At 53.9% G+C, this 12,872-nt stretch overlaps 1 pseudogene; it reads right to left on the bottom strand.

The window, feature by feature from the left end:
- Nucleotides 1-2,601, bottom strand: part of LOC133340372 (cadherin-15-like) — a 42,147-nt pseudogene extending 39,546 nt beyond the window's left edge.
- Nucleotides 2,602-12,872: the final 10,271 nt, after the last annotated feature.

Genomic DNA, 12,872 nt, shown 5'->3' with positions numbered 1-12,872 from the left:
ACTGCTGCTGCTACTGCTGCTACTGCTGCTGCTACTGCTGCTGCTGCTGTGACCATCGCGCACAAGGGGTGGAACACACGCAGAGCCTCTGCGGTGCTGAAGGATGCGTCGATACTTCACCGTTCTGGTCTCTCCCCCCCACCCTGCCATCGCCGATAATAATTTCCGCGTCTAAGCGATGTTTGCCGTGCGAAATCGTTTTTCGTCAGTAGCGAATAATCAGCTGCGCGGCCTCGCTCGAAGTGTTCGCTCTGCGAACGTGCAGGTTGAGCCACCGCGGAGGGCAAGTCTGAAAACTGACCCACGGCGCTGCGCAACGGTGCCAGGTCATCTGCCCCAGGGTCGTCATCTGACACAAAGGTGGACTCCGCATGGGACTGTAACCATGGCGTGATGCGACGCAGATAAAAAAAAACGGAATGGAATTAACAAAAACAACTTTTTGAAAATGTTTTACCGGGTGAGGCCCCACTGAGCTACGCAGCTCTTTTTCAGTAGCGACCTCGGCATCACGAATGAGAGCTCAACGAAGTGGGACCTCATCACGTGGACATTTAATGCAGCTAAATACTCTAATATAACGTGATGTTCATTTAAAATGTGGAGGAAAAATTTGAGGACCCGGAGAAAAATCCACGCGACCACGGAGAGAGAGAAAGACACGCAAGCTCCAAATATACAGCAGCAGGCGCCAGGGTGGGGATCGAACCCACGACCTCCTGCATACGAGGCGAGGCAGTTAACATATCGCCACGCAGCGCCCCTGAAGTTAAAACACAAAAGCAGAGGCGCATTTCGATAACCAACCACAAGTGACTGGCCAGAGCCTTGGCACTGAAGGGCTGGGGGGGGGGGTCTCCCAGGGGGCCTCACAACGAGACTCCAGCGTCGTCGTTCATGAATGACCCCCCCCCCCCCCCCACGTGGGATTCGTTCTGCCCGCGGCCCCCGGGAACCGCTGGGCGGCCGTGGCCTTGGGGCCACGCGGCTGCTCGCGGGGCCACAGCGACGGGGGGAGTTGAGCCGCGCTCAACCCAGCGCGGAGCGGCCCCCGCGGGGTGACTCAGAGACACCGGCAACTTCGCTGTCCACCCACCCCTGAAGGCGCAGTGACCACGCGTGACGCGACACACGGGGGGGGGGGGGTCATCGTCCGTGTGAACACGGCGCGCTGCGGGACACTAAACGCCTCGTGTTCAAGTCGACGTCTTGTTGTGCTATTGTTGTTTTTTTGTTACAATGTGTCGTTTCTTCATTCATAGCGAACGGCACCCACGTGTTTTACCTTACCGTGCAGAAAACACGCGGTCGATGACGAGAGATACGGAGCACAAAGTGACAGGCGCGCAAAGAGGCACGGGAGGGGGGGGGGAGCGATGCACGCTGGGAACGGCATTGAGAGTCAGGAAGAGGAGCACGTGGATGAGAGAACGTTCGCACGTTAGCGACGTCATTCTGGACTGTCAGGGAAGGTGGACGAGGCGTTTGTGAAGAGGCGTCGGTCTAAGGGGCGCTGTGTGATCACAAGAGCAATGAGGAGTGGAACGCGTCCGAGAGACGAGCCCCACCGAGGAGACGGAGCGATGAAATCGGCTCACGTGCAGGTGCTGCGCGGATCGTTGCATCGAGAGATTATAAGAAGAATTGGCGGCGGTTTGACAAGGGTTTCATCCATCAGTGGATCGATCGTAGCTGATGATGATGATGATGATGTTTACTCCTCACGGAGTGCTTCGTCGCACACCAGAGGCACGCGTGAGCGCGCGCCCTTCATCCTGCGTCGACTAACCGCGATTGTGACGCAGCGATGACGTGTGGGGTCGACAGCTATCACGTGACGGATCGCACCCAATCACAGGCGGCTATTCCTGACGCGCCACGGGAACCACAGCGCGTGAGTCACGGAGCGCGACGCGAGCGGCGGCCGCTGCATGGAACCGATTGGGTGTTGGGGCACGGCTGGGCTGGCTCGACTCAGAGGAGGGGAACACTGCGGGTGAAACGAGCGGCATTACCGGCGGAACCCAGAGGAACCCAGCGAACCCAGAAGATCCCAGTGGAACCCAAAGGAACCCAGAGGAACCCAGAGGAACCCGACGTAACACAGTGTCACCCGGAAAAATCCAGAGGGGCCCAGCGGAACTCAGCGGTGTATTCTGCAAACTCTTTATATACACACACACATATATATAATATCATAAACTTGGACGTTGCTTTTTATCCAAGGTAGACTGCGCGTGAACACGCGCCATTAACTAAGCGGAGCGAGGGAGGCGGCTGTCGAATGACCGAGGCGACCGCGCGCTCCGGGGTTACCTGCCCCGCCACGACGGCGAGAAGGACACAGACGCTGGGCAGCATGGCGATGGTGGCGATGGTGGCGATGGTGGCGATGGTGGCGATGGTGGAGGTGGAGGTGGTGGCGGTGGTCGCCTTCTGCGCCACGCAGCAGCAGCAGCAGCAGCAGGCGCCGCGCACTCGGCAGAGTTGCGAAGCGCTCGAAGCCGCGCGCCTCCACGCGAAGCGAGGCTGGAAGGCGGCGGCGGCGGTGACGACGAGGAGCAGGAGGAGCAGGCGGAGTGAGCGAGTGATCGAGATGGCACCGGGGCTGGCACTGCGCTGGGCGTGGAGTGAGAGGGACGGGAGCCCGCGGGGGGGGGGGGCGGGGGGGGGCACGCTGCTCGCGGAGCGCGCGGCTCTCTGCTCGTGTGAAGGGGAGGGACGGACGAGGGTATTATTCGAGGTATTTTTAGTCTCCCGACAGCGGGCTAAACGGACAGTGCCAGCTGCTCCGCGAGTCACCCGCGCCTCCACCACAGCTGCCCCCCCCCCTGTAGTCACCGCCCACGGGGCGCGAACCCGCGCCACCGGCTGAGAGCTCCTCTCGCCGCGCTGGGACGGCGATCCCGAGCTGAGCGGCGGCTTACTGCGCCGTGGGAGACGCAGCGGGAAGCGGCAGTGCAGCACGCGAGACAATAGCAACACGGACAGGGGGGGGGGCGTGCCTCGGGCGGCCACCGACCATTGTACAACACGCGCACGTGCACGCGTCGCTTATAATTGGCCTTTAATAGTTAACGACGAATGCAGCGTACACGCACCGCGGATAATAGCGCACTGTATTACAGGCGTTACTGACATCTTCGCTGCGAACATAAGGGGAGGGGGGGGGGCACCTAAGCCAGAATGTGTCACAACGACGACGATGATGATGACGATCATTGTCACGGCCACGCACATGAGCGCGCTAACGTGGCCAGCAGGAGGACGACCCGCACGCGGCGTGGTGGGGGCCCCGTGCTCTCTGCAGCTTCAGGAGCCGACTCCAACACGAGGGCGACTTTTGCCGCGCCGAGTTAGAAATTCCCGCCGTGCCGAGAGAGAGAGAGCGGGGGGGGGGTGCCCCTAACGTGTGCCACGTGCAGCGTCTGCGTCAGTTCAAATTCACGCCCCGACGTGAGAGTGAATGTCACTCATCTTGGCAATGCGCTTATTTACCCAGCGGAGCCCCACTGCTGAGTCGTGTGGCTCTTGTTCAGGAGGGGCCTGCTACATTGCGGTTTTTTTTTACTTAATTTAAGAACAAATGTTTCCAGCAAACGAATGAAGCGAGAGGAAACCCGAGCACCCCGGAGAAATCGCACGCGCGCGAGGGGGCAACACTCAATCCCCGCACAGGCGGTGTCCACACCTTGCGCTGTACCACATTCTCATGGCGAGCCACGGAGAGAGGAAGAGTTTCGCGACGTGTATGCATGCACGTACGTTGCACTTCTTTCGCACCGTACGTAGCCAACCGTGCTAATCGGAGGTGCGGATCCGCGTGTGATCCACCAACCATCGCTGCTGCCTGCACGCTGCAGGATGATCACGGGCCGCGTTGAGCGTGCCCACCACTCAACTCCCCACTCCGTGCCCAGGCGGTGACGCGACCTCGGACTCGAACCGGCGTCTCGCGCCTGCAGAGCGGCGCTTCGCGGCCGGGCTGGTGGATCGCGCAGAGATCGCGCGAGACTGCCCGCCCGCCCGCCCGTGTGTGCGGCGTTTCCGTGCTTGCGCGCGCTTTCTCCTCCTGCCACTCCGATGGGTCCTCCGGGTTTTTTATTTGAACCTCCGCATTTAGGATCAACGTGCGCTTCGAGTGTTTGGTTGCTCTACATTTCCACGTGATGATGATGCTGATGAGCCACTTCGTTGAGCTGTCATTTGTGGTAACCCAGGTCGCTTCTGAACAAGAGCGATGGAGCTCAGTGGGGCCTTCTTACCTGGTCCCAAAAAATAAAAAATAGTTACAAAATAAATACCTCGTTAACTCCGACAGGCGAGACGTATATTGTTTTGGTCTTTCGGTAAAGCCAGGCAGATAAAGAAATAATACATTTAATTGTTATTTATTTTATTTTTTTAAATTTCTATCTACGTGGCTTTACCGAAAGACCCAAAGAATATGAATGCCGAAGATGTCCCACAGCACCTTTGGCTTCCTCCGGGGGCGTAACGCGCGACAGTGTCCCCCTCCCCCTCCCGGCCCGCCCCGTGCCGGTTCGCCCCACGGTGTCCCGGGGCCTCTCCCGGGCGCGTGCAGCGCTGGGCCGGGGCCCAACCGCGCTCCAACTCGGCGGCGTCTGGGCCGTGAACGCGTAGCGATGGAGGCAGCGCGAATGGGCGAGCCGCTTGATTTCGAAGTCTTTGCTGAGCTCATTCTAAAGGGGTGGCGTGGGGATGGTGACCTCTTCCCTTCTACAAACTCACGTATTATTTGTTGACGTGTATAATTTAACAGGTAAGGCCCCACTGAGCTCTGTAGCTCTTTCTCGGAAGCGCCCCGGCCACAACTGGCAGCTCAACGAAGTGGCGGCTGATCGTGTGGACATTGATAGCAGCCAAGTCCTCTCTGAACCCGTGATGATTCTAAATGTTGAGGGACAACCCGGAGGACCCGGAGAAAAATCCACGCGACCACGGGGAAAGAGACACGCAGACTCCACATATACAGCAGCAGGCGTTAAGGTCGGGATCGAACCCACGACCTCCCGTATACCAGGCGAGGGAGTTAACATCTCCTAGCCACCACTACGACTGCGTGCATCGCGCTCATCGACCCGAGCGTTAGCGGAGAGCGCAGAGGCACTGGCGGCGCTGATTCTGATACTCAGGGGCTGAAACGCGTCAAATAAACAAGTCCTGCCGAGACGCAGCGTGATCATTCTCCTAACGATATGAGATGTGCAATAACAACAACAAATCAAGTTATTTAAAACGGCAAATTGTGACTCGTGGCTATGCGCGTGGCTGCCTGCACTCCATCACTGTGCCGGCAGCAGCGAGGGTTGGCGGGTCACCGCACGCACAGATGTCGTTGCGAGACTCCCTTGTTGGCTGTGCGAGTCGAGGAGGCGTACCTAGCCTGGCTCTGCAAGGCGAAGGCGGTACACCAATGACGTGGAGCTCACCTGCTCCGTCTGTACGGGGATCGGGTGTTGCCCCCTCGCACTCGTGGGGGTTTCTCCGGGTGCTCCGGTTTCTTTCCACGTGCAGACACGCCCATGAATTGGCCGTCAACTATTGTATATGTCGAGGAGCGCAGAGCTTGGGGAATGGGTTTGGGAGAGTCGGCTCGTCGCCGCGTGGGCTGCTGCTGCTGCCTTGCTGCTCGACTGCGGCTCCTCCTCGCGCCTCTGAGTCGTCGTCCCTCTCTCTCTCTCTCCGGCGAGAGCGGCCCGTTACAAGATGACATTGTTCGTGTTATTATTAACTTGGGTCAACTTCGCCACTACTTTGTTGTTGTTGTTGTTGTTATCACAACAGGATCCAGCAGCCACCTCGACTAAACGAGGTATTCTCATTAGACTCGATCGTGTCTTGGCCAACCCAACTACTTTCACGTTACACATTTCACGGCCTTGACGTCTCAGATAGCCGTGGATTTTTTATAGACATCACATCGTTACGAGGCTTCATTCATCATTTTTGTAATTCGGCTGTGCTTTTTTTTCTCAGATAGAATTTGAAGCTATGGAAATCCACGGTCACATACAGTATTCAGATATCACATACCACTTGGATTAAAAAATAAAAGCATTTAATGTTGCTGCCTCAAAGTGTTTGAAACCACCTCGTTTCGTCTCTTGCCATCGCTGCCCTCATTTTAACTGACTTATTATGAATAACACCAAAGTTTAAGTGTGAACGTAATCTTACAACATACTTGCCAGTATCATTAGTTGCTGTTCTAAACCTATAATTGTGGAATGCTTTGACGCTGTTCTGCAGGCCGTGTGGCCCTTCAGAAAGAGCTTCTTAGCTCTGCGGACTTTACTCGGTGGGAGATAAACTCCTGCCTGTGAATGCGCAGGGCTCGGGACTTCTTCAACAGAGCAGCAGCAGGAGCAGGAGATGGAGGGACAGCCGCGACACGAACTCTCCTCTCTCCTCCCTCTCTGCTGAAGCCCTCTCGTCGTGGCAATCAGCAGCAGCAGCAAACATCGCCATTAGCATCTGAGCTTCTTGAAGGTATTGCTGCTGCCATCATCACGCGCAAGGAGAGAATCGAACAACAACAGCAGCAGCAGCTGCAGCAGCAGCAGTAGCAGCAGGAGCAGCAGCAACAGCAGTAGCAGCAGCAGCAGCTGCAGCAGCTGCAGTAGCAGCAGCAGTAGCAGCAGCAGTAGCAGCAGCAGCAGCTGCAGTAGCAGTAGCAGCAGCAGTAGCAGCAGCAGTAGCAGCAGCAGCAGTAGCAGCAGCAGCAGCAGCAGCAACAGCAGCAGCAGTAGCAGCAGCAGCAACAGCAGCAGCAGCAGTAGCAGCAGCAGCAACAGCAGCAGCAACAGCAGCAGCAGCAGCAGCACGGTGTCTCGAACATGGATAATCTGTCACGAGCGTGAGCGCCGCGCAGGATTAGCCTTCTTTCATTTATTTATTTGTTGGCTTTAGCGTCGCACTCTTCCAAGTGAGGAGCTGAGCGTGATGCCTCTTGGAGACGGCACATGTCGCGTTATTTTGTCAGAAGACTTCAGCAGCTCCATCTGCACCGGTCATTAACCTGACGTCTAACGAAAATAAACACAACATTCCTTGAATACGTTGTGAGCGCCAGTTCCACGAGTGTGTTTTTTTATATAAAATTAAAAATAAGACTGAGAGTGTGAACGAATCGCCCTTATAAATCCCCACATACAGACGTATCATTCACATCCTGCAGTTCCTAGACAAACACGTGGTGGTGGTGGTGGCGTTGTTGGTGGTGGCGTTGTTGGTGGTGGCGTTGTTGGTGGTGGCGTTGTTGCTGCTCACAAGGGCTGATCAACTGTTGTGATGCCCCGTGAAGACTCCAATCATAAAATAAAAGATTTACTCGATGAAGGTACCTACCTTAAAATTAAACCAGACACAACCAGCACATTGGAACGTAAAACCACTACAATCATTGCCAAGTCATCAATTCCCAAGGAAGAGCAATACCTGATCAAACCAAGGGCTACATCATGACACCTCCTTTGCCAGTATTAAATTAAGATAATAGGATTTCCCCCTTTCTGGCAATAAAACTGTTGTGTTATGATGTTAAAACACCAAACTGAAACCTTTGCAAGGAATCCTGTCTGCATTAACCACAGATATTTGTGGTGAACATGCAAACAAAAAACACATGCTCTGACAGTATGTGCATTGTCTTTGAAACTCAAAGATTATGCACTAGGCTCTAAAGAAAGCCGTCTCTGGTGTGGACCAATCAGTTTCAAAGGCAATGCACCATATACTGTCAGAGCATGTATTTTTTTGCATGTTCACCACAAGAATATGTGGTGAATGCAGACAGGATTCCTTGCAAAGGTTTCAGTTTGGTGTTTTAACATCTTAACATCTGTTTTATTGCCAGAAAGGGGGAAATCCTATTATCAACCCCAGGGCATCAAAACCACCAAGACTTTATGGGCTACAAAAAAATCCACAAACCTGATGTCCCATTAAGACCCATGGTTAGTACAATAGGCTCTACCACGTACAAATTGGCACAATACGTAACGAAACAAATACTGCCCTACATCGGTAGAACCTCTTCGTTCATCAAAGACTCTGAACATCTCGTAAATATAATTAAAGGTATTAAGCTTAACCCTAATGATATTCTCGTAAGTCTTAATGTGACTTCTCTGTTCACCAGGGTTCCGGTCAACGAGTCAATTAAATTACTCGATACTCTGGCAACGAACAAAGGCTTAGCCAAAGATATCTCAAGACGAGCTGAACACCGTCTAAAGAACACCTACTTCTTGTGGCAAGGTGACTTCTACGAACAAAAGGAAGCAGCAGCAATGGGCTCTCCTTTGTCTCCTGTGATAGCGAATTTGTACATGAAAAATTTTGAAACAAAAGCAATAGCTTCAAGTACACTAAAACCATCTGATTGGTTTAGATATGTGGATGACACATTGGTGGTCTGGCCACACGGCAAAGATACACTGGACGCATTTCTAAATCATCTCAACTCGCAAAACTCATCCATCCAGTTCACCAGGGAAGTGGAAGCTGACAGAACTCTACCATTTCTGGACATTCTGCTCGGACGGGGTCGAAATGGTAAAATCACACACAGTGTTTACCGAAATAAAACGCATACTGACGCCTATCTGAATACAGTCACAACATCACCCTGCACAGAAATCTTCTCTTATCAAGACGCTCATTCATTGAGCTAAGAAAGTGTCAGATGGTGACAGTATGTGAATTCAAATTCAACATGTTAAAGAAGCGCTGCAAATTAACGGTTACAATGATGCACAAATCAACAGGGCATTGAATGCCAAAACCAAATCAAATAACACACGAGGATTGAAACTGCCCAAGTAATTAAAACTTAGCAAAATGCCGTACATTGCGGGAGTAAGTAATAAACTATCCGGATGTTTTGAAAAACAAAACATCCGAGTCAGATTTGGCACGGTACATAAAATACAGCAATGAATATCTGGTACAAAAGATGTATTACCGAAGCTATCAATAGTAGGTGTGTACAGGATTAACTGCACGTGTGGTAAATGTTATGTTGGGCAAACAGGACGAATGATCAGCACGAGACTAAAAGAACATTAGAGAAATATTAAATTATCCCAAATACAACTGTCAGCAGTAGCAGTACACGCGTGCCAACAAGGACACTCAATTGATTTTGATAATGTTTAAGTTCCGTGCAAAACTAGCTACTGCTGGCAAAGACTAATTAGAGAATCTATCGAAATTGAAATTAAGAAAAATATTTAAACAGTTTGGATAGCTACCGCCCTAGTGCTGCGTGGAAGCGAATCATCAAATAATACATTGTTTAAATGCATGCCTACAAAGGGCAGCATAATTCAATAGGGATTAGGGCTATTTTAATACAGGAAGGACACGTTCAAAGGGCTCGCACAATGCACATGCATCATGTACGTTGACTCATTAACCACCCCCCACTTTGCGCAAGAGCGTAGAAGCGTGGTCATCACATCTACGCCTCGATATAAGGAACGAAACAGGTGGACTTCTACACAAATCTGTCTGTCCCCTGATGAAGCTAGTTGTAATTACTGGCGAAACGTCGTACTCAGATTGCAAATGTTGTGGCTTGGCTCTCCATCACACCGGTGTGCTGTACTAGTGACGAATTGGCCACGTTCTGTTTACGTGGCAACCCTTACTAGTTGGCTGTGTCAGGTGGTGGCGGGTTTAACGACACATTTATATATTTACGCGATCTAACCCCAAAAAAACTCTATTATGAATGATATTGGTCGCGAAAGCCTCCTACGTGTTAAGCTGGCGTTGTTGGTGGTGGTGTTGTTGTTGTGATTGGTGTTGTTAGTGTTGTTGTTGGTGGTGGTGTTGTTGTAGTGGTGTTGTTGGTGGTGGTGTTCTTGTTGTGGTGGTGGTGTTGTTGGTGGTGTTCTTGTTGTGGTGGTGTTGTTGGTGGTGTTCTTGTTGTGGTGGTGTTGTTGGTGGTGTTCTTGTTGTTGTTGTGGTGGTCTTGTTGTTGTTGTGGTGGTGTTGTTGGTGGTGTTCTTGTTGTTGTTGTGGTGGTGTTGTTGGTGGTGTTCTTGTTGTTGTTGTGGTGTTGTGGTGTTGTTGTTGGTGGTGTTCTTGTTGTTGTGGTGGTGGTGGTGGACGAGTCGACAACCGGAGTCCGTGTCTGGTCAACGCGGGTGGAGGACTCCACGAGAGACGTCCACGGACTGTGGTCTTCTTCTCATTCTTTCGCAAGGCAGCCGATGTGGATGCAGAGCAAACACCTCACAATGTCACATTCACGTGGTCAAGCCGGCAGGGCACCGCGTCAGGAGCCAAGCGGAGTAGTGAGTGCATCATCATCATCGTCATCATCGTCATCATCGTCATCATCATCATCGTCATCATCGTCATCATCATCATCATCGTCATCATCGTCATCATCATCATCGTCATCATCGTCATCATCGTCGTCGTCTCGTTTTCGTATTTGTGGATCGGGGCATCGCGTCGTTACGAGCTGTGCTTCGGTCTCTGTTCTGGACGACCACAGCCGCACCACCAGACCACTGCAGAGTGTTTAATGTCCCGTCTGTGCAGTCGAATGCGGTTCAGGGTGGACCGCGAGCTTCATGGAAGACCAAACCCAGAGGTCTTCTGCGTTGGGTCTTTCACGGGAACAGTACCCAGAGTAGTAGCGACACAAGATGAGCCAGTGACTGCAGTGAACCGGCGAGTGCTTGGCCACCAGGCAACCTGTGACTGCTCTACATCGCTGCTGCTGTTGCTGCTGTTGCTGTTGTTGCTGCAATAACCAGATGGGGTTGTCAGCAAGTTGACGCGAAGTCACGGCCGCGGCGTGCGTAGCCACGTGGAGTGACAGCGCCGTCTCTCACTCAGCCACGTGGAGTGACAGCGCCGTCTCTCGCTCAGCCACGAAGCACCGACAGCCCCGGTGGGTGCAGCAGCAGCAGCAGCATCAGAAGCAACCGCGCACAGAGCGGACCCTGCCCAGGAGAGCAGAGCGAGACGAACCTCGCGCTGGGTGGAGGGGCACGGGGGTGCGTGGCGCGCCGCGTGTGCCACCCTCACTGCTACTCGGCAATTCGGCACCGTCCACTCGTGGTGTACATGGGGCAATTACAGAGAGGGCTCTTGAAGTTTGACCTTGGGCGAGGAAGGGGGGGACCACACCCTGTCCCCCTCCGCCCCCACCCTCCCTCCCCCCGCCCCTCCCCCCGCCGCAGCTGCTTGGGGCTCGAGCGACAGCGAGCACAGAGGTTCTTGTTCTGAATCTCGGTGGCATCCGCTGCCCAGTTGGTTAACTCGAGGAGGCCATCCTCTGCCCTCCCCCCTACCGCCTGTCTCTCGCCGGACGGGCGGACAGGGGCACAGACGCTCTCTCTCTCTCTCTCGATCGCCTCGCAGCTGCACGGGCCGGCGAGACACGTGGCGCCGTCAGTCACCGAGTCGCCGATCTCCCCCCTCGGTGTTTGTTGTTGCCCTGAGTGCGGACGACGCCAACGCTGCAAGAGCTCCTCTTGGTGCGGCCCCCTACCATCCCCCCTTACCCCCCCTACCCCCCCTACCCCTCCTGGACACCGGCTGCCCGTGCCAGGGCAGGGCCCACTTGGCCGTGCAGGGTTCCATCTCTTGGCGAGATGTTGACTCCTTCGCGGTGTCAGGGCTTCATTCCCGACCCTGACGCCTGTCGCATATTTGCAGTGTGCGTGGATTCTTTTCTCCCGGTCCTCCGGGTTTTCCCTCCACATTTAGAAACATGCATTTGGATTATTTAGATTATTTTGCTGCTATAACTTTAACACGCGATAAGCCACTTCGTTTAGCTTCTGAAAAACAATCGATTAACTCAGTGGACCTTACCTGGTAAGATACAACATAGTTGCGTTGTATTTGTTTTTTGTTTCAAGTGATTTGTTTACCTTTACTGTACTTAGCACTCTCATCGTGTTTTGATTTTGATTGTTGTTGTAACGTCCTGACCCGCCCTTACTGGACATCTGTACAAAGAAGAGATTTACAGCTCATCGGATTCCTCCATGATTCTGATTGTCTCTGACGCACGCATCCGTCACATCCACGATAGGGGGGGGGGGAACACGTAACATCTGGGCCAGTCAACCCATGCCGCCTGAGTCCGTCTCGTGACCTCCTCCACACACCTCGCGTTGCCTCGGGGCGGGGGGGGGGCGGGGGGTGCACGTCGCCTGGCGCAGGCGGCGGTGATCGCGTGGTGGGTGGAACTACAAGGTGGTGGGTGGAGCTACATCGTGGTGGGTGGAACTACAAGGTGGTGGGTGGAACTACAAGGTGGTGGGTGGAGCTGCATCGTGGTGGGTAGAGCTGCAGCGTGGTGGGTGGAGCTGCATCGTGGTGGGTGGAGCTGCAGCGTGGTGGGTGTCCGCGCGGCGGCGCTCGCCGACCAAGCGCTGGAGAGGAGCGCGCGTTGGGTGATGCACAAAGACAAAGATCCCCCGTGTAGCCTGTGACAGACTGTTGGGGCAAGTGCTGTTAGCGAGCAGCACCTATGAAGGTCGGCACGGCGCACGAGGGGGTGAGTGGCCAACACCACGCCCGTCCGTCTTTGTCTCCCCAGTGGCGATGTTTACACACCGCCCCTGGTACTCATTTTAGGCCGAGTCGACCTAGGGGATGCCCAGGACCTGTTCAGACAATCCTCACTGGTGTTGGTTGTGAGCGGGAATCGAACCGGGGTCTCCAGGTTCGTAGCGCAGCGCGCTAACCGCTGCACTACCGCTGGTTAAAGACACACATTGACTCACACACAAACGAAGACGAAGACCACCCTCCTGTATAGCCTTCACAGACTGTAGGGGCAAGTGCTGTTAGCGAGTAGCACCTATGAAGGC

This window comes from Lethenteron reissneri, chromosome 9 (assembly GCF_015708825.2).
Source record: "Lethenteron reissneri isolate LAM-NWPU_2019-01 chromosome 9, ASM1570882v1, whole genome shotgun sequence".
In the NCBI taxonomy this organism is placed as follows: domain Eukaryota; kingdom Metazoa; phylum Chordata; class Hyperoartia; order Petromyzontiformes; family Petromyzontidae; genus Lethenteron; species Lethenteron reissneri.
Note: the sequence above shows the minus strand (reverse complement) of the source record. Positions and strands in the feature narration are given on the sequence as shown.